Below are 23049 nucleotides of genomic sequence, written 5' to 3' on the forward strand. Positions count from 1 at the left end.
TAAATGAATTCATCAGCTCAAAGAGCTAGTATTGGTGCTGTCCTCCAATGTCAACTATTTATTTGTGGTTCTTATGCAGCGTTTCCAAACAGTCCAGCAACAATCCTCATAGTCTTAAATGGCACGGATTAAGAAGAGTCTGGATCGCACAATGAACAACAATAAACATTTACTAGAACTGACATTTTCTCATTCAGAGAGAACACCGCTGCATGAGCTCCAAGGTTTCACTCATTTCTTTGACAGGTTGTAGAAAAAGTCTGAGTGACGATTCCAGAGATCAGCTTATTTTCTGGAATGTTCGTACTGTAGGTGAATCAGTTTCCATGTCCTTGCAGAAGATAGCCGGTTTGGACATTTCATTGGAATGGGGGGAAGTAAAAGAAGGAGGCAAGCAAAATGAGATATAAAGGGATGGAGGGAGAGCATAGGATCTCCTGATATTTGAACCGAGCTAAAAATAGCCACACTGGTGCAGATACAGTCTGAATTGTCACTCCTCAAAAAAATAAATAAATAAGAAAAAGGAGGGAGCAGACGCTGCATTTATCCAGGCCGCTGTGGGATGAACAGTGGGGGTGGTGTGTGTGTGTGTGTGTGCATGTGTACGTGTGTGTGTGTGTCAAAGCAGCAGTGTGCAGCTCACAGCAACATGGTTAGAAGGTTTCATGAAATTAAACTTAACTGCATCTTAATAACAGCAATATGCCACTTTTATATATTTTAATTAAACGGTTTATAGAGTTACATGTGGACCTGCTGGTTTGTTTTTTCTTTTTTAGAAAGAAGAATCATCTGCCACAAATCTCATTTTTGATGTAAGTTCTCAACTTGTGAGCACCGTCAGTAATGATCAGACACTGGGCCGAGTGTCGGCCACCCAAAGGCCAGTACACATGAACTGGAGGTATAAAGCAGACAGAAGACAACGCCATGCATTAAAAATAATGCATTTCTGTGACTTTTATCCCCCATACTTTAAAAAATATTGCGGTATTAAACATAAAAGTTTATTAATGAGCAGAAAAATGCGTAACCACAGGTGCTAAGTTCAGGTTGTTTGAGAGTTTTATGATCACTATTTAAATTACACTGATCTCCTCAGAAAAATGAGTTTTCATAAATTTTAGTAATATTTAAAACTCAAAAATGGACTTAAAACAAGAGCCCACAACAAGAGCAATGGAAAATTTGTAAAAATAAAATAAACAAAAAATTGTATGTAAAACTAAAACATTTCATTTCATATAAAACATTGTTTCATGAGTAAACATCAATCACTAAAACACTGTTAAACATTGTGACAGTTAAAGGCAAACATTGGAATTTGCTCTCGCATGTGAGGAACAAGCAGTGTTTTAATAATTCTGCTACTTTCTGAAACAGAAATCTGTAATAGTAACAGAATATTCCTTCATGTGGCGCAACCTTAGCTTTGTTGTAAATCATGTAAAACTGTTGGTTATGTCTGGATCCCTCGGTTTAGTGAGGGCAGGCGACAGGTGAATTATCTGGATCGTCAGAGATGGGAACTCACCGTTGCACTGGAGGCGACAGCGGCTTTATCCACCCGGCGTCTTGCAGTTCTCAGATGTCACACACCACACCTGCAGGGTGAAAAACATCGTATTATTATGATTTATGTGTACATGAAATGTTCCTGACGTACAGAAGTCAATAAAACAGAACTGCTCAGGTGCCGTCTGGATCAGCGTGTTGTGAAAAATGTGCTGAACCGAACACGATCCGCTGTGATCCCAGACACACACACACACACACACACACACACACACAGTCTACTGTCATGAGTGTGTTTTTACCCTCCGAATGAAGCCAATGCAGCTTTATTGTCTTTGAAGGAATCAACCTGAAGCAAGACTGAAACGAATCAAGGTCAACAATCTCTGGAGGCGCCCAATAGAACGGCTGGGCGGCACCTTCCCGCCCTGGATCCTCGTCCCGGGGCGAGTTCGCTCAGCGCCGGCCCGGCAGCGACCGCAGCAGCTCTGCAAGCCGAGACGTCGACGAGGAGGAGGAGGAGGAGGAGGGAGCAGATGCTGCCGCGCTGTCCAATCACATTAGCGAGAGCAACGCGGCGGTTTCAAGGCACGGGGACGGAGGGGCGTCTTGAAAACAAAAAACAAAGGTGACACTGGCAAGGTTTACCGTGGACCGAGAGTGAGTGGCAGGCTTCTGGACGCATTAGAATCAAGTTAGCCGACTGGCGCCGCCACGGAGACCTGTCCTTCAACAAACGGCGACGGGGAAAAGAGCAACGGCGTCACTGTACCGAGACGAGTAAACACACATGAACGCAGACGGATCGTGTCGCTGTAATGTAAATGTAAAGCCTCATTCTGAAAAGAGATATCCTATCTGCCCCACAGCTGGCTCGTGGGATGAGTATTGCCAACTATATGCTATCGGCGCGGACATATGGGCGGAAAAAAAGACTTTCCACTGCTTCCTCACACCATGCTGTGTGTGTGTGTGAGTGTATGTGTGTGTGTGTGTGTGTGTGTGTGTGTGTGCGCGCACGACTCCATCATCTGTATTCAAGACACCCACCAAGGTGCTTTCCACCTCTCCGAGCTGCCACCAGGATTTCTCGCACAGGAGGAGCCTTTAGCAAAGTTTGCCATAATTTACATATTTTGACGTGGAACACATGTTCAGGCGTGTTGCTCTGCGCCCATACAGATATAAATCTAGATATAGATACACACCTGCAGGTCAGCGAGCACTGATTGCTAACCTGACGATAAGTTTATACGATCATTCCCACCATCCGTCTTCTCCATCCATCTAATCCGACTCAGGGCTGCAGCGGGATTGAAAGATACTGTACAGCCTGGATATGCTCCAGTTCATCACACACACGATCAACAAAGAGATATATATGTAGCAACACTTTTAGAGACCATAGATCAAGATCTTCTCAAATAAACACAATTTTACACTTATTTAATTAACTGTGAGCATTTTTTCTGTTTTGATCAGACTCTTGATTACGTGAAAAGAGTTAAATGGCATCAATTTGTGGATGTATTTTGACATTTTTGTGCATAAAGCAGTGTCAATAATTCTGAGACAAACCGAAGGAGTGGAAGTGACAAGTTCCCAGTCCGTCACAAGACACACACACAGACAAAATGTCTCACACACGTTCAAGCCGAAAGAACAATTCAGGGTCACAGATTAACCTCACACGCATGTTTACGAGCTGCGGGAAGAAGCAGGATTTACTGGACAAAACCCATGCACACAAACAGAGAACAACCTAGAGACACATGTTTCGTCTTTCCATTCAATTATAAGTCGTATTTCTCATCTGTCCTTTGGAAAGAAGCAGCCCTCATGTTGATAATTTTTGCTATGAATTCTGCTTCACGAAGGTCATTATGTTCAAAACTGCCTGACACTGTCACCAAAGTTCACTCTCCTCTCACATACGCCGATGATCTACAAACTTTACAGACTAAAACGCAAAAACATTCAGACTCAAAAGTCTACACGTCTGCATAATGCATAGCCTTTGCTTTGCACCAGGTCCAATCTTTTTATTGTATTCCACAAACAGGCTTGTGATGAAGCAACCAACAGCGCCCTCACACAATCAGCTTTGATATTCCATCATTTGATTCAGCTTGGAGGCCTTCGTCAGGAGGAAAGGCTTCGCAGTGGAATGGGACCATCTGCAACACGCGTGCACGACAGTTTTGTTTGCAGCTTTTTCAGATTAATACGGAGCAAAGATTTGTTGCATAAGTCAGCTGTGAGTCACCTTGAAATTCCTCCCTCTCATGTCTTATGACCAAATAATGCAACCGAGGAGGAGGAGGAGGAGGAGGAGGAGGAGGAGGACGGGCTCCACTTCTTCGTCTCTCCGGGCACAAGTGTACGCTCCTTCTAATTTAGCAGTAGTGAACGCATCAATTTGAGTTTAAGGAACATTCAGCTGCCGCCACGATCCGCTCTGGGGATTCTGTGTTGCCTCCTTCACTAACTATCAAGAGCACAGAGAGACGGAACGAGAGAGGGAGAGGGAGCGAGAGAGGGAGAGAGGGCCGCTCGCTCTTGAACCACCGAGATGTGTGGAGTGGAGGCGGCGCTGGAAGAGAGCGCAATCTCAGTGAAATGGAGGGCGATAACTTGAAGTGACCCTTTCCCCTTCCTCACCCCCCTGAGCAGCACAGAATCTGCATTATTCGGCCGGCCCCGGCCTCTCCCACAGAGGCCGTAAATCTGAGTGAAGGCAGCTCCTGATTCCGCTTCTCTTCTTATTTTTGCACTCTCAGTAACTACGGCAGCAGTTTCCACTCCAGCGGCCAAAATACAGCGGCGGATGTCAATCGAGATGAATTAAGCCAAACAACTGCTAAGCAATTAAATCCTAATGAATCATGAGAGCGAAAAAAAACAAAACAAAACGCTGAGTCGGCGGATTCCTCAAATGAGCTCTGCACTTCACGTGAGCCTCCTCATTTCTGAAACCTGAAGACAAAAACAAAGCTTTCCAGTGCCAACTGCTGCTAATGGAGGCCGCCCCGCCCCGAGCCGGGCCCAACTTCCAGCACGGTGCAATTAACCCTGTTTTCTCAAAGAGGAGGAGGGGGAGGGAAAAAAAAAAAAAAGTTCACTCGCATTCTAGCGTTGCATCGGCCAGGGGCAAGGAACCCAAAAGACCGTTCAGTGATTGCTCCTTTTAGCCAGTGTTTCAAGTGGAGAAGCGAGGATTAATGAATGGGTTTCTCTTTCTAAAATTATCCGCATCCCGAAGGGCAGCTGGCAGCTACCGGCAGAAAACACAAGCGTCGGTAGCATGGTAACTGGTGGAGACGCGGATATTTTATCGTTGCACAGTGAACAGAAATGCGTGGAAAGTGAGGAAGAGGCGTCCAGAATATCTCTTATTACTGGGAAACCCGGCTCAAAAACAGTTGCTACGCAAGTTAAACAAAGCACTTCGGGCTGGGATTCAGTCATAACAGTTATTACGACTGATGTGTTTCACAATGCAGTCTAAAAAAACAGAAGAAAATCCATTGTTCTTCTCTGGTTGAGGACAGATTACAGGACGCACATTTTTCTTGGATTCACACACACACAAACAGAATATTTACTCCTTGTTTGCCACCACAGGCCGTCCAGCATTGCCTGAAGCGACTATCATCAGTGTTGCGTAAATTCAACCCATTTATTTAGATTACATAACATTGAACCTGGCTTCCATTGATCAATACAATATGTGAAACTGCAGCGTATTGATTTTTCCGACCATTCAAGGCCGAGCCCTCTCCCCTTATCCCTCCTGGCATTTGGAGACATTAAACATTGAAATAATCAAAGCCACTCACGCTCGGGTTTCGACTAATCTTAACAATGTCTGAGCGAAAATATGTAAACCTCCTCCGCACTGACTCACATGAAGTTCCTGGAAGAGTTATTAATGAAATATTGGAATGGCGTCCGATGGTCATGAAGTCTTGAGGACCGTAGCAACCCCCCCACACACACACACACACACGCCCACAAACATGCGAGAGTGCGTCAAGGTCATGCCCAGATCCCGCAGACATCAACAGCGAGAGAAACCTTCGGCTGTTATCAAATTATAACCCGTCCCATGACAACATGTTTCTGCAGGGCCGCTGCAGGCTGGGGCTATTTGTTTGCGGTATCCTGTTGCATTCTGGAAGCACCGGCGGAGAAAAAACACCCCGTGAAGCACCGGACCTCCTTCCCCTCACAGCCGGCGCCGTTCAACGCACGAGAGAACAAACTGCAGCCTTCAGTTACAATTAATGCTGAATGGCAGCTGAAGCCGGTCGGGAGCAAATATCCTGTTTACGGGTTTAGGTGAGCATTTCCAGTGACCGAGGAGCGAGTTATTTAATGACTGAATGTAAGGTGAGCACTTGTTCAGCACAGTAATACTAATCCGCTCCGATCTTTCAGGAAAAAAAGAAGAAAAAAAAAAAATGGTGCCGGGCGTGACATCTGCAAATTACGGCAGGTTAAACCGACGTGCCGGATAATTCTGCGGAGGTGATAGATGACTGCAACAGAGTTCCGCGTGCCTCGGCATCATTACGCAGATGGCGTGACAGCTGATGGGTTTTTGGGAGGCTGCTCGCTGCCAGGAAGCCTTCGCGTCTGAAAAGTGGAGTCCGGGATTAGCATGGGAGTCACATCCAGGGAGGAGCGAATGACTCACTCTCACTTACTCCTGCGAACGCTACCTTTTGGGGAATTCACATACCGGCGTCTCAGCGGACCGCTGTGAATGCGAGTGAAGATCAAACATGGTTGACAGATCTCATTCAGCGATGAGTTTTATTGTTGTTCATAATATTCTTGTGTGATTTCTTGATCACCCCTTCCAGGGTTTGAGTTAATGAAGGTTGTGTGATCAAAGTTGCCCTGCGAACGTCATAATATGATGAGACTGCGAGGCCGAGGCTGCACTGAGTCACAGTCCATGTGTCAAGTAAGAGTCGGGAACAAACAAAAACCACCAGAGTTTAATCTGTGCCACAAAAATAACCTTGAAGAACTAAAAGGTCTACGGCAGCAAAGTCGTGTTAGTCGAGGAGCCACATGCAGTCCAATTTCATCTCCAGTAGGCCGGAACCAGTGAAATAGCACCATAAAAAACTTTACATTTTAACTTTTATATATTTTTCAGCTGTCGCGCAGAATACATTTGATAAAAAAGCAAATATTTTTCTGTAAGGCTGGATTGGAGCTCGCTGCGGACCGCTTTTGGCCCACAGGCCTGATGTTTGACACCCCGAGTCTGATGCACGTTTTTATAACATGTTAAACCAGCTTTGTGGAACAACTTCGCTCCAGTTTTTGTTGACTTTTACTCAAGTAAAAAGGCAAAAGATTAGAAATTATGTTGAGATAACAGTCGATACTGTTAAGAAATGCATAAAAAAAGAAAAAGAGTTTTGAAAATATCAGTTTAAACTTTTTCTTGAGAGATAACATTTGCTCATCGAATTGGTGATGAAATGTTACGATCACACTTATCTCAATGCTGTGGTTAAACATTGTGAAACGACTCATGATTTGACCTTTTTTTTTTTTTTAAATCAATATTACATTTTTTTCCCCACACAAAATCTGTTTATCTACTTTTCAAACTTTTTTTGTAAAGACTTTAGTTAATCTATTTTTAAACAAAAATTGTGTTTTAATTTTGTTTTATTACATTTTCCTAAACTGTTTCCTCACAAACTTAACTTTACATTCCAAACTATATTGGAATTGAACTTTCTTGATGCAAACTATCTTCAGATGAAAGATTAACTCTCAAAACCTATCTCACCTTCCTTCTCAACTTCTGTTTTTGGAATTCTTAATCAAACTTAATTCTAATTTCATCTTTGAAAAAAACAACACATGCTGAACTTCAAGAAATTTTCTAAGAACCAAAAACTGATAATCAAGAAGGTTTAGATTTTATTAGTAAACTCCCTTCTTCGCCTTGAAGACTTTTTTTCTGCAAGATCTTGACTGATTAAAAAAAAAAAACAGAAGAACAAAAGAAAAGAACAGAATACCTCCGGGGTAATTCTCCTCTGTGGAACCAAATAAACCAAACCCGCTGAGACCAATCGGACCAATCTGACCACCGCCTCTCACCGCCGCCGCTCGGCTGCACCTTGGGCTGCACCTCAACATGAAAGAGCAACTCTTGACTTCATTACAAAGGGCTAAATGTCGACTGCCGAGGGAAAGCACGGAGACTTCATAAATAATTGTCACCCCATCAAGAGAAATTATGTCTGAGAGCCACTTTGCATAACCGTAGCTGACACGGGGCTGCACACACTCCACACACACACACACACACACACACACACGAAACAATACACAGACACACCACCGGGCTGATTAACCCTCCGGCTCTGGTACACAGTATAGATTATGAGTCACAGCCACTCATTAGGAGGGAACCAAACAGAGCCGCTGCAGCAAAAAGGGGTCACTCTCGTTTGAACGAGCCCATCGTACACACCGCGACCCCGCGCTGTCACCGTGGGCAAAAAGCTGTGTGTCTAAAGTGTGTGTGCATACCACTTTTATCCCATTCATCACCGACGGCGTCGATGAGACCTGCATATGTCGCTGTTGGCGCGGCAGTTTCGCCCCTCTGCTCACTTGAGAGTCTCTGCGGTTGAGTTGTGGCTCCGCGCGATGCTGCGGGCAGCCGGTAATGAGGCACGTATGTGCACGTACCTCCACTTTAGATAAATAACCGGGCCCTGCACTCCGTCACCCGAGCTAATTTAGAGATAAACACCGCACATGATTTCATAGCGAAAAGCGTTTTGTTTTTTTTAGGCTCTGCTGTCAAAATCAATCACGGCCAGTTAAGGAATAAGAAACGGGAACGTTATAGCGATAATAATGGTAATATAGCTCAAAAGATGAATGCCGGTTATGTGGTTATCATAATCCACAACTACTGGCGATCAATAGATTCCATCAAATATTCCAGAGATGATCACAAGGACTGGTTCAGAGAAGATCACTGGGAAAGAGACAGAATCCTCAGGTTTACATCGATCGAACTGGGATCTCTGACGCCGCCTTCTCGGTAGGAAAGAATGAGATCTGGAAACAGTACAGACGCAGGAGAGGGAGGAAATTATTCATCATGCGAACAGTCAGCTGCAGAGGCTTCTTCGGAGCATCCACTCACTGCTTCCTGAAGCCCTCTGGAATTACAGGCCTCAGGCAGGAGACGCTCCTTAAGGTCCTGGCAGATTAGACGAAGCCGAAGAGCTCCCGGGTTTTTTTCTCAGGAGGAACGGGAGAGGCATGGGGAAGTCATGAACCCTGAGAATGAAGCAGGAGGGAGATATCCAGAGGATTCCTCCAGTCCGCTGGAATCCTCAGGCATTTCCTAAAGATCACAACTCGTTTTGTTTCCAGATTTCTTGAGAGTAAAGGTGCCAAAGGAGAGAACTCAATGAAAAGGATCTGGACTGTATGGGTTTTGCCAGCCATTAATTAGTCTTCAGTAACACCACTTCACTGATGTGACCTACGTCAAAGTCAATCAGGGCAGAAAAGCACGTGGAAAGCAGATGATGAAGGGCAGGAAGAGACACGCCTGCAGAGGAACAGCCGGGACGCCTAATTGGGTCCAAAACGTGACACTGGCCCATAAAGTCCTTGGCTTTTCCATATAAAAATGTTAATTAGACAATGTTATAAATCAAACACCTGCAATATTCTCCATACTTCAGCAACTGAAGATGAATTGTTTGTTTTTTTTTTTTGGTAGATATTTGAGTAACTTAAATCTATTTCTACCATTGAAATGACGACTGCCATTGAGACGGACGCTGCTTTTGCTTCTGCAGCGAACATCAATCCAAAGCGCAGCTCAGCTAATTCAAAACAACAGGCAGACGCTGGATGTCAGCTGCGGAGCCGAAGACCGAAAACATCCTGCGACCAGCTGCTAATGTGCTTTTTCACTAAACGAAGCCAGCGTCTGTGACGCGGTTGGCTGTTAACCGCCTCCACTCCACGGTGATAGAATCGCGCCTTTTTCTTTCCATCAACACGCCTCGGTCATGCTTGTGACATGAGCTAAAGCCCGACGTCACACTGGCTGTCCGTCTGAAACTCGTACTTGGGACTCAAATACTGAGATTTGTCCCGACTCTCAAATAAGTACGCCTCTGATGAGTGCGGCGTGCACTCGGCGGACGCCAACACGTGGGTTCATTTAGCCGACATCCTCTATGGCCCGAAGGATTTAGCACTCGCTAGTTCCTGCACTTGTAACGTATGTAAACACAGACTGAGGCTTTGGCCTGAACCGAGCGCAAACCAGACCGGCCAGGTTAAAACCTGGAGTCAATCTGAGTGTGAGTAACAACGGCGACTCCCAAGAAAAGCTGCAGGAAAACAAGCAAACTGGGCAACGTCTGAACCGGCCCGTCCACCTACAAACGTCTCGTAGCTCGTCACAGGTATTTGCTAAGCGTGCATTACGTGGGGCAGGTGAGAAACCTCAAAAAAAAAAAAAAAGAAAAAAAGAAAAAAGATGGCGTTTTCAGTGTGTGAGGAGAGGTTTATCGTGAGCAGCGAGGCCGGAGCGTTCTGTGCAGTAGACTGTGATAAATAATGGTTGCATAATGCATTCGGGCTGTAATTAGGGTATTTTTCCTCTTTCTCTCCCTTTACTTTCCCTGATTATTACTTTCCTAGAACATCAATTGCCCGCATTTCTACGCAACTCTCCGCAAATCCGACATAATAAGGAATATGTTTAAGCAGCTGTGCGAAAGAACGCTGATTTATGTTGTCGCGCAGCGCTAAAAGGTGCAGCTACTGCTGTGCACGCAACCCCAACGAGCTCCGGCAATTGTATTCCTTTCCACCCGCCCCCCCCCTTCACGCTCTCATCCGCTTAAATAGGGCAGAACTCTCATTCAGTGCACTAAATCACAAAAGCACAGTCAGTTACTTTCATTGTCGGTGGCTTTTCTGAATACTTCACTTTGGACTGCTGCCAAAATCCAGAAGAATCAGCTGGGATTGAGCTGTTTATTGAAGTTGCAAGTAAACACAAATGCTGGGATTGCACTTTGGAGTTTTATTTTTGTTTTTGCTTCTCCTTTTTGCTTTTTTTTTTTCCCCCCCTCGGTAAATCTGAAAATATCCTGTCAAAAAACATGCATTTGTATTGGCTAAAGCCAGATTAAACTTTTACATGATGCAAGCTATTCCCCCAAAGCCAGAAGATGTGCAGATATAGAACATTTCAGGGAAAAAGCGAAGTGAACTACGCTCTTGTATAACAGTGCAGAAACAACTCTGACCTCAATAGGACCATTTCAACTGCGAACAATCAGAGATTCTCAAACTCTGAGGACAGAAAACAAAGTGTGCTGCTTGAACTAAAGAACAGCATATATACGGCAGTTTGGACTGATTGTTAAAGATGCACATCTTAAGCCAACAATTTCTCCGCTGCCCTGTCATTATACCAGCGCCTGCTGTCCGTACATGCATCCATACATCTGAAAGTATCGGTTTTCTCACTCTGCGATTTGTGATTTGCTTTTGGTTCACACCAGCTTGTGAGAGGAAATCTGTATCATTTGGACAGTTCACTTAAAACATTTCATATTAGGTTTGGAGGTGGCTTAGTTATCCCTGAAAACACAGTACAGATTATTAATCGATGGCCGACAGTCATCTGTGAGCTGCCGATTTCAAAGTTTCTATTTCTTCTGTGGATTTTGACACGTATCACCTCACGCCTCAGAACAAAATCTCATGATTAGAAAAAGAAATATGCTTAGAAAAAATATTATAATGCACTGCTGTAGTGCAGGACTGTATTCTTAACACAGGATGAAATACACAAATGTCTGATTAACGCTGATTTGGCGAGAACGCGATTGCTCCGCCGTTAGATAAAGATGTGTGATTGAGTAATCGACTGCAGCTAATCAAGTGACCATTTATTTTACCGTTGATTCAGACACTCGCAGCACCGAGAGGAAGCGTAATCCTCCACGCCAGGAAGAAGTGCCAACTGAACATATGGAAAGCAGCGAGGAGGCAGCAGCGGGGAGATGTGTTGCGGCCAGGCCGGGCTGACGCACGTCTGAGACACTTACTATTTTCAAACAGCTTCCATTTACGACTCGGCCACACCCTTCGCTTTCTCGCCAACCGCACGAGCCACCGGTTAGCGACAGAGGCTCTTTCATTTTTTTTTTTTTTTTTTTTCTTTACTAGGGTCCCGTACTCATATCTGTAAATTATTCACAGCTTCACAGTGATTTAAACCACTGTTTTACACCAAAACTGCAAAAACCCGAATCTTTTCCTACAAGCAAGAGTCCAAATAAAACTTCAAATATGAATACGACCGCGCAGAGATGGATCTGATCAGATTAGAGCAGATTAAAAGAGATCCAGAAGCATATTTTGTGGATGTGTGTGCGTGTCCACTGTCAGACCCCGCTGAGATAATTCTCTTAAAGCAAGTGTAATGCGGCGGGTTTTTTTTTTTTCTGAGCCGTCAGCTCTTTTTTTTCTCCCCCCGCCGCTCCCCCCCTTCCTCTCGTTTCTTCTTTCTTCCTCGCTCATTCATTTGATGTGCTTCCTCCTAATCTTCCCTGGGCTGTCGACCTCACAGAGACACAGAGGACACACTCAACCATTCAGCCATGGCTTCTCATTCACAAAGCGAGGAGAGAGCTTCCCTTGTTCGGCGTGCTTGGAGTGCTCGCCCCGTGCCTCCGCTCGCTCGCACGCGCGTGCATTTTTTAACAGTCTAATTTGCTGCGTGATATTGGGAGTTGCCAGCTGCCGAGGGAAGATTTTTCAACATCCAATCCATTGCGGTACTGAATTACATCTGTGTAACTGAGTGCCGTACTCTCCTCGGCTGGATTCTGCCTTCCATGAATGAGAACTGGGTGAATCAGCATCCAGCGCTGATGATTCAGTAGCTTAAAGGGAAATGTCACCCAATTTTTCAAGGGAAATGTGTCTCCTTCAAACCCCCCCCCCCCCTTCTCCCCCCTCCAGGAAGCTGCCAGGATTGGCTAGAGCGGCGTGACTCCTTACCTTGGATGCTTATGCGGCATGCTCCAATTTCAAAGGAGTGCAAAAATCATTGGGAGACAAGATGCTGGGAAGATAAAAGCGACCTGACACCTTACTTGCGTCTCTATAGCGGGGAGCTGAATATTTTATCCTCGTACCTTCCCTCTTTACCAAACGTTTCTCAGCTATACTGCGTGCGCACAGGCAAACAAACAGACTCTTTTCATCGCCAAGAAAACATTTATTTTTAGATTGTTTATCCCAAATTTCACATCCCCCACAATGTCTGAACTTAGGGAAGGCAATAAAAAATAAAAAAAAAAAACAAACAAAACTGTGAAACGGAGGAGCCCCTTCTGCCTGAGTCACGAGCATTCAGTCGCTCCCTCGCCACCGCCTTTTTGTTTGTTGTCCTCATCGTGGTTGATGTGCCATATGCGCACCTATTTTCGGCCGCCGTTAAAAGCGGAGCTAAAAGTGGACGTAGAATTGGAGGCTCTTTCGTGAAAAACGCACGAGTCGGCAGGAGTCATCAGATATTCCTAAGTAATCAGGAAACGCTCGTGATCGCTGCGCGTTTGGCCTCGGCTGCTCTGCAGTTCTATTTATGACACCGCGAAAAGGTGAATGGAGAATAATGCATAAGCTGCTTGGCATCTGACAGAGCTGGGCCTGGCTCAGAAAACGGTCTTACCTTGTAATTACACCACCAAATTCATAGTAAAAAACAACATTGTTTTTAATCGTGGGTCTATCCGGAATGTGTCTTATGAGCCATATTATAATCCAAAGCTGGCCTAATTGAAGAAAATCCTCATTAAATGCCCCGTTTTCACTTCCTGCTAAACAGTGTCAAAAGTCTGAAGACTCATCCTGCATTAGACAGCATGTCCTCACTCCCCACTCAAAAGAAAAGCACTTGCAGCTTTAATGGTGTCTGCAACAGGTGTTCACGGCTTTGCACATTAGCATTAAACTGTATCAGGGTTTATAAGAAACACTCGAGCTACTCAGCTGAAGACGATGTCAGTCAAATCTGGAACACGCTCCCTCTTCTTTGAGCAAAACAGAATTCAAATTCCTGCGGAGATTGTTCCAAAGAAGCACTAAAAATGCCAGACAATAAAAATGATCATAAAGCAGTGTTGGAGCCCTCCAAACCAGAAATCAGCTTTAGTGCCTTTGAATTAAACACAGAGTAGCATTCAGGAAAAAAAAAAAGAAAGAAAGAAAGAAGAAGATTGCGTTGTGTCGTGCAGAAATGTGCATACCAGTATATAAAGGGAGTCGCTGAGAAAGAGCATGCAGGCTGTATACGGATGTTTGAAGCTCTTCTCCTATTATGGCCACAGGCTTTTGTAAATTCCAACATGCGATGATAAAACACATCATCCCTCCAAGTGCTTTCAAAGTCCAGTCAGCCATGTCTGAGATATCACTTGTGACACACGGACAAACAGTGGAGAGCACCCTGGGGCCAGTTGGTGGATTTGTGAAAATATCAGGATAGAGTCATTAAATACACAAATATATATTCGTATTAGTCAGCGCTAACTGGACTGGGGAAAGATCAATGGGGCTGCGGTGTTCGTACTGAAGAGGATGAACAAACCAAGCTGATCCCAAATCCAACAATCGCAAGAAACGCAAAGAAGAAACGCAAGAGACACTACGCTGCTGATGAGCGAGCCCTGCAGGGGGAGGAGGGGGGGGATGCAACACAACGCAACGCGCTTATTTGTCATTCACGTCCAGTAGTCGTACTCGAGGCGTACTTCCTGGCTCGGGGGCTGTTTCAGGCACAGCCCGTTCAGCTGGAAGTACAATCGCACAACGTGCAGGGGCCCCCTCAGTGTAAACAAATGCATGATAATTAAATCAATTTATATCAATTAGTGAAATGCACTGTTGCTGTACGCCCTCCACTCACAGGCAGACATCTGCAATTTGTACCTCAAAGCAGCGTTTCTCCTCTCAGCTCCATTAAAAGAGCATAATATGCCTCTTAACATGGTAAGTATATAGTAAGTATCTCTATTAGGCTGCAGGGATTCACGGGCATGTGTGGCTAAAAGAGATCTTCAGATAACAAGTGAAAAGAAACACACTCGTGTGATGTTTGTTGCTTTGCGAAATGCAGTTCAAGTGGAAAATCCAAAGGATTCTCCAAAATTGGCAACACATTTTTTTTTTTTTTTTTTAATTCAGATCACAGCGGTTACAAGGCATTGATTAAGTTGGTACACAGTCATGTTCACAGTACAGGAGTTATATTTTTTTCTTTCATAATATATTGTTTTATAGCCCATGTTTGAGGCTGCGGTTCCCACCAGCAACATCTCAGAAGCAGAGCTGTTATTGACATCCAGCCTTTGAGCTCTGACTTGTTGCTTGTGCCACCAGTTATGAGGCAATCTTCACCAGACGGGGTGAAATATGGGCTCTTGTCAGCACAAGGGGTTTTCGTTTTGAAGAATTCACTATGCTTATCATGTGGGAACTTCCTGCCTGACTCGATGTCCTCCACACAGCGTGATGGGACCGCCGTTAAAAATTACACTTGCTGTGTTCTCTCTGCTGAAATGTGTCACGGCCGCACTTGGAATTAATAACGGCAATTTACCAAAACACTTTAATAAAACTGCCAAACAAGGAGCATTACTGAATCATCTGGATACAAACAGATCGGCACAAGAATAGAAATTACAGCAGATAGGCAGCTACTTCTAATTCAGCGTAAATAATCCACCAGCCCAATAAAAGTAAGAGTATCTAAGGCCCCATTTACACAAAGGTTTCAAGTGAAAACATCAAAATAGATCAGAGATGTGACACGAGTTAAAACTACTCTGACACATTGAAAGCATTTAGGTTGCAACAACCAGACACACACACATAAACACACACATTGCGGTTAATTTTACCGTGACTGCTTGTTCTCGGCTCAAACCAAACCTCCCTTCGTGAACATATTTAAAACAGCGCTGTGTTAGATCTTAATCAGCACAATTAGATGGAATCACTGCTATTATCAGGTTTTCACCGGTGTGCAGACATTGCTAAGCGATATGAAAAATATTCAGAGATGACCTGATTAGAGTCGAAGCACCTGTGAGACTGCTAATCCGAACAGATTCCCGCGGAGCTGTTGCCCCAACCAATTATACCAATTAGTTGCTGCATCACCCAAGATGCTGTTCCATTTACCTTGCTGCCCGGAGGGCAATTCTGCGTGGCGTAAATGGGTACTCATACGGCACATATCACTTCCAATACATATTACCTCAGCTGTGGATATATTTAGTGCACGCAAGGGCAAAGGTTGGTGGGTAAATATAGCTGCTGACAAGAAATCTGACACATCCAAACACGTTTCTTTCATTTGCCTGAAAAACTAAACATCTGTGACACCGATTCCGGAGGTGCAGAGTCATTTCTTGTTTAGGTTTTTTTTTTTGTTGTTGCTATTTTCTCGGCCATTTTCAGAGTCCTAAACCAAGTCAGATCAAAAATTTAAACTTTAATCAGCTGAGTCTCAAGGTCACGACAAAGACAGCGCTCTCCTGACCGGAGATGCTCGGCCGTATTTCTTTGATTCATTGACCAGCGTAAACGCAATCAATCTTCGGGGAATGACCAGCTCGCTCATGACAAAGGACATATAACTGTCACCCAGCCATCAATCAGGAGCTTTAGTCTTCGAGTTTATGACACAGCACTGAAAGGTTGGTGTTTGACGGCGGTGGCCTGGAGTTTGAGTAGAGTGGGGGGGGGGGACAGTCCCGGGTTGACTGACCGACCACGATGCCATAGATCTCTGCAACGCCGCGATCAAACATTGGCCTCATAAATCATTAAGGCCGTCGACGTGGTCTGTGCCCCCGCCGGCCGTCTGTAGACTGCAAACAAATGGGGGCTAAATTAATACGAGAAAAGTCACCGGGTTCAACTCGGACCTGAGGCGCTCAGATTTCTTCCATTGTGATCCTGACACAGTTCACACATGCGTGTCAGAGGTCAGCAAAGACTGAGCGAACACGCTGAAGGTCATGAATGCATCAACTAAAATCCATGTATTGATTTTTGTGTGAGAACACGTGAGTGTGTGTGTGTGTGTGTGTGTGTGTGTGTGTGTGTGTGTGTGTGTGTGTGTGTGTGTGTGTGTGTGCATCGATCATCACCTTCCAGAGTTTTATAAATGTTCCTGTGAGGGCGCCGTGCGGACTAATTAACAGCAACATTTGCCAACAACAGATGAATATGCAGCGTGGATACGCACACTGCAAGGATCTCATTTTCTCTGGGAATAAACAGCATATGTATACTTTCCATATTCCCCATATGTTTGCCGGTGATGAATAGTCGTGCTAACAGGGTCTTCCAGAGGAGCGCCCGCCTCCCTCTGCCTCAGCTCAGCTCTGCTGCTGGTACTGGGCACACTGGTGGGATGACCTGAGTTTAAAAAAAATAAATCCATTCCTCGCAAATAAGATACAGAAAATCGAGCTGAAAAAGCAATTTTAAATGAATCAGGACATGGTGTGGATTTGAGATTTTTCTTGATTTACTAACTTGCGAGGGTGAACGAATGTGAATGAATGAAGGCCGCCGATTAGGTAAAAGCAATTTCAGATGACTTAAGTGGTGAAAGCATGCAATGTAAATGAAGTCCATCCATCTTTTATGCTGGTTTATCCAATTTAAGATTGTGGATCTCAGGAGTCCACTGGTTTGAAGATCAAATTCAATTCCATTTGCATCCCGCAATAAAACAAGAGACATTTATAAACATGAGTGTTATTAAATGCTGCCAATCTGTTTCCTTGTTTATAGCTGCGTTTGAGAGAGAGGGCACGCATTTATTCCAGGACGATAGTTTAAATTCCTGCCTTTGGAAACCAAAGCACAAAATAAATTGAGGCATTTAATCTATTATACTCAATTTATAACCATCATCTCTAATTACTGTGTGTGCTGTTGTCTAACCAAGCTGCTCAAGCTAAATGACAATAATACAAAGCAAAGAGCCGCATTCGACCAATCTAAGAAAATCTAAGATTACATTGACATTTTAGAAAAAATATGTGAGCCTCTAATGTGCCAATTGTACGTGTGTTTATCTTCTATTTGGCTTCACCAAATTCAGGATCGCTGGATTTGACAGGTCAGTGTTAATTGAAGTCACACTTTAATAGCATGCACAATGACACAGAGCGTGACACCAGGAAAAAAGGCCATTATCATAATACAGATACAGTATATATTTAAAAAAATCATTTTCTGCAGTCGCTGCATTCTGGATTGTAAACCTCTCTGCAATGCAAATGAGACCAAGACCTGTCCTTGAACACCTCTGGCTCTCCACACATAGCGGCGCAGAAACAAACTGTTCGCCACAACGCCGCCATCATGGAACACAGAGGGTCTGTGTGCAGATCTGAGACTGTGAAATTATTATATTTGGTGAAAGACCTCAGATGGTCACATGTCAAAGAACACCACAGGAATTCGCATTTTAATTAAACGACCTGTTGCTGTTTCTGTGAGTTTGTGAGAGCGGTTCTGCCTGCTGGTGATTGGCGAATCAGAGATTTTCGATCAACGTTGGGTAACTTTTCTCAGAGGCATTCTGGGGGAGCTGGACAGATTAAAAATTGAGAATCAGTCGCACAGAATAGGCACTGGTTTTCCTTAAACTTCAACTTCCACATTCAATCCAAGCCAAAGGCGGCAATCTCCACTTAAATACACATCTGACAGTCAAGATAAAGCACAAACAGCCACAAGACTCAACTCGGGCGACGATGTGTTGTCTCAGAGGTTCTGGGCGCTCAATCCTTCCACCAAATTAAATCCCTCAAAATGTCTTTCATAAATATGTAGGTGTGGAAGACACGTTCCGTCTTCCACAAGATCTGTCAGACGAGAAGAAAGTCACGATGTTGAACTATTAAAGCAGAAGCACACGGCAGAGGGGGGGATAGCGCCGGATGATTAAGGTCCGCCGTAGGCACAGGTTAAGCTACAGCGCGATGCCCTTGTCATCCATATTAGGAGTCATCCTCCACTGTAGAAAGGTCTTCGTGACCCCTCACTCGGATCAAGCTGAGCGATGAAGACAGGGTCAAAGGGACGGCGGACGGCTTGAAGACAGAGGCATCCGAACCACACTGGGGACTGGAGGGAGGGGGGGGGCGGCCGCACAAACTTCCAAGTGACTGAAGGGTGCTGTGAGTCAGCACCAAATGTGACGAGGGCTCAGCAATTCCGGATTTAGTGGGTGGGAGGAACGCGTTTGGACTCACCAGACAGCGCCATCCTCTTCTACCTCCTTGTAGAAAGAGGAGGAATAAAAAGTCTGGTCAGAGGACTGGCTAAAATGAATAATTGCCAGTTTTCACATTAACTTGCCACATAACCTTCTTCACGAACGCTCTGAAACTCTGCCGCTGTGTTCTGAGCGCCAGCTCGCCCTTCCATCTCAGGGCTCGTTTTACATGACATAACGGTTATTACGTGTACAGTAACTACACTGTTTAATCTGACCTCTAAACCAGAGAGATTAGTTTTGACTTCTGGGTAAAAAGGAGCAGACAGGATTTCACTCGCTCGTTTCCTCTTTGTGCATCACACGGAGTTCAGAGAAAAGCCTGCCGTCAGCCTCAGAACCGACAGCGGGAGATTTATGACAAGCGAGAGTCACGGAGAACTGAACGGTTTCAAACAGACGTCGGGACCACCGACTCACTGAAACCACTGCTTGGGTTGGGTTGAGAGAAAGAGGTGCTCAAAGCCAGTTTTATCTTCAATTCCTAATGATTTTTGCTTTAAATAGCAATAAAACAGCAAATCTGCTTCAGCAGACGACTCCAAAACAGTGAATTTGGCGATGTCTTCCCACAATATAACACGACTGAGTAATTTATCCTGAAAATTTAATGTGCAACATTGAGACCGAATCATCACTTAAAAATGAAATATCACAAGATGAAATGCTTTGTGTAATCATGTGGTTCCAATGTGTTTTTTCATTTACTGTTGCAGAAATGAATTTCTTCGGTTACCACTTCAGTAACCACAGAAATGTAGGCGACTGCATCTGATAACAAGATATAGCCTTGATAAGTCTCATCTGCCAAAAAACACAAAACGCTTAACAAAAACTAAAGTAATGCAAAATATCTACAGCCTTCAATTATAGAAAAGAGTATTTATTCTGACCTTGCTTGTTCAAGTTGCGAACCTGGTTGCAGAAATGTGCTTTACCAGATCTCAAGATGTTTTTATGTGGTTGCAAGAGGCTTCAGGCTGCCTGAAGGGTTCTGGACTGAATCTGCACTCAAGAACAGATCAGCAGCAGGCAGCCGGAAAAATGTAACTGATCCAGGCATAATTTTTTAGCCTTGATTTCAACATAAATGTAGAAATGATCAATATAATCGTAGAACAAAATCCTCTGCTTCAATCGGTGATTGAAGTCTATGTAAGCAGACATAGATTTATGGACTGTTTGGGTTTTTCCTGCATTTGCCAACAGTCAGCCAGGAATTGCTAAAGTGACATGTGAGTAAATTAGATAAAATGTATAGAAGATGAACTCTAAAAAAAAAAAAAAAAAAAAAATGTTAATGGAACAGGAAACAAAATCAATGAACTGAAATGAAATTGTCCGATCCAATCAGATTTGAGCCTCTACGGTCTACTTCAACTTTAACAGGTCCCCAAATTGCCACTCCATATGATTCACAACATGCACATTTTCTGTTTATGGCACTACTTTTGAGTATAGTGAGCAGCATAATAGTCTTTCAAACTCCAGTAAACCATTTAATGATCATTACTGTAAGAAAACTACGAACTTTGCAGCTAATTTCATCTAAAAATGTGTTGAAATTAGTGGCTTTTCATATTAAAAAGCTAAACTAATTATAGCAAATATACAAGTAGCACTACCTCAACTGAATTATACAATTACTGATTCCAATATCTCATTTTGCAGATTAGAAAATTGCTGGAAATGTTTGATGCATCTTACAATTAACTGATAATTATGTGTAATGTATGAATGTAAAATATGCATAAAAATGTCATTTACCAATGGCAAGAGCTCTCTAATAGTGATGTTTTGTTGAAATCGGAGTGGGTTATTGTGATTTTGTGAATATTTTTCCCATGAAGCTCATTGGTTTAGACTTCCCTTTGCATTCTGCTGTAAGCACGAGCAGCTAGAAATGGACCACTTGACTACGGATGTGAGCCGCGGATGAGCTGCATATCAGCTTCAGACTGGTTTCAAAATTCTGGAGGGATTATCTGGCATCAGCCCAGTCAAGTCAGGACATCCGTACGCTCCGCTGTGGGCTCCGCTCAACGCTGTATATCCTCTGCAGATCCAGCTTCTGGATCAAGTCTGAGAGCTGGCACACTGGGAACACAAGTCCATCAGAATAAACTGTAAAAATAGGTCAAAGTGGTATTTGTCCTTTGTTTTTTATCTCGTGGAGTCTTAAAGCATTGAGGCCATCTCTGATTTACGATCCAGAACCACAATTTACAGCCTCTCGGCTGTGGTTCAGCAACAATGTTTAATATTCAATCACAGCAAATCCTATAAAAAGCTTCATACCCCCTTTTTTTTTTGTGTTAAACTTCAAATTTCAAATGGCCTTCATTGACTGAATGACTGGTGGACGCTTCAGAGATGAATTCAAATCAGCTTCTTTGATAAAACCTGCGGACTGAATAACCTGCTGTCCTCTATAATAGCCTGAATGAAACCAAATCATCATTAAAAACACGTTTCTCGTGCCCTGGCTGCAGGATATCGAAGAACAGAAGATGAAAATCGTGGAGTCTTCTGAAAAAATATCCAAAATAATCTGCGGAGTTGTGATGATTATCCTGCGATTCGTCTGCGCCGTGGCCACTTCCTCTTGTGACTGCTCGACAAAGGTCTGAAGAAGATAAAATTACACGGTGGGTGTTTAACTTGCGGTCTGGCTAACCAGCAGTGGCAGTTGGTCAAACAACGGCGTAATAAAACAGCGTCACACTGTGTCACCTTGACTTGATCCCTCCTGTTGTACTTGGAGTCAGAGCGCCTCGCTGCTCCGAGTGTACACAATCGCACCGTTTTGTTTCTGCAGGAAAAGTGGAACCACCCCAACAAAACTTGCTTTAAAGCGCCACATGTAATCCTGCAGAGCGTGTTTTGATCTGGAGTTAGTGTCGGAAAAAAAAAAAAAAAAATCATTAAAACCAACAAATAAAAGGGTGTTTTGTCAGAAGGAGCGAGGAGCATGAGATGAAATAAAAACACTGACGTCTGCGCCTGCGAGCCGTCGTTCCTCCACAAGTGGAATCAGAATCAAAAGCTTCTAACCTTGAGAGGATTTTTTTTTTTTTTTTTTTTTTTTTCCTCTTTCTGTCTTCTGCCATCTCCTAATAGATAGTTTGGCTACAAACACAGAGGGTTGCATGTTTCTAATAACTGTGCTTCCTCCACATGAAACTATCTGGGCGGTCGCTTGAAACAGCTGGCATCACACCGGGGGGTGGGGGGTTGGGGGGGCACATTAAAGTGCATATTTCAGCCAAATTTAACGCCAACAACTGCCGGCCTCCGTCTCCCTGCCGGCCTGTCACATGCAAATATAATCACTTTGATTGGTTACTCTGAAGAGCCACTTTATCTCCTCACAAAAATCCCACACGCAAAGACAGGAGCAGGCAACGCGCACATACATGGACACGTACAAGGATTTGTGTCCAAAGAAAGATAAAATCAGATATGCAATATGATATAATAATCAGGATTTCCTCTGCTGGGAAAAGGCATCCCCCCCTCCGACACCCACACTTTCCTGTCCCACTCCGCCCCGACACACACAAACACACACAAACGGAATGAAGCATTGATTCAGAAATCTTCCATTTAAGCAGCCACGGCAGCAGAAACATGACTTTCACTAGAGACTTGGCTACATCGCCAAGCGAAGAAGAGGGAAAAACACACTTGAACGGAGAGGGAAATTAAAATTTCTATAAACCAACTTTAGAACGCTGATGTCCTACAGCGACGCTCCACTCACACATATCTTAACGCTCCCATATTATCATTAGACTCTGCTGGTGGGTTTCAAATCAAACAAAAAAGCTGAGCTAACAGTGAAACTAAATAGCACGTTAATTCAAATGCACATTTTTTATTCGCCTGCATGGATACGGCAGTATGCCGCTACTCTTTTTTTTTTTTCCTTTTCTCCTGCAGGAAAAAGCTTTCAAAATCTCTGTGTGTCAAAATGACCCGGTGGCTGTTTAATATATGTAATCCAGGCAGCTCCGGAGTTAAATGTGGGAGCATAGCCTGCCAAATTAAAAAAAAAAAAAAAGGACACTTCCTACTCAGAGCGATCACATCCATCCATCAGCTTTTTGTAACTCATCCCCGTG

At 44.0% G+C, this 23049-nt stretch overlaps 1 protein-coding gene across 1 annotated transcript in view; it reads right to left on the bottom strand.

Moving 5' to 3' along the window:
* The window catches only part of adarb1b (adenosine deaminase RNA specific B1b), a 122314-nt gene that overhangs the window by 75575 nt on the left and 23690 nt on the right, over positions 1-23049 (bottom strand). Inside the window, exon 2 of the mRNA XM_030112667.1 lies at positions 1538-1607. The gene's annotated coding sequence lies outside the window, so the exon portion shown is untranslated. The remainder of the gene's footprint in view (positions 1-1537; positions 1608-23049) is intronic.

This window comes from Salarias fasciatus, chromosome 16 (assembly GCF_902148845.1).
Source record: "Salarias fasciatus chromosome 16, fSalaFa1.1, whole genome shotgun sequence".
Classification (NCBI taxonomy): Eukaryota; Metazoa; Chordata; class Actinopteri; order Blenniiformes; family Blenniidae; genus Salarias; species Salarias fasciatus.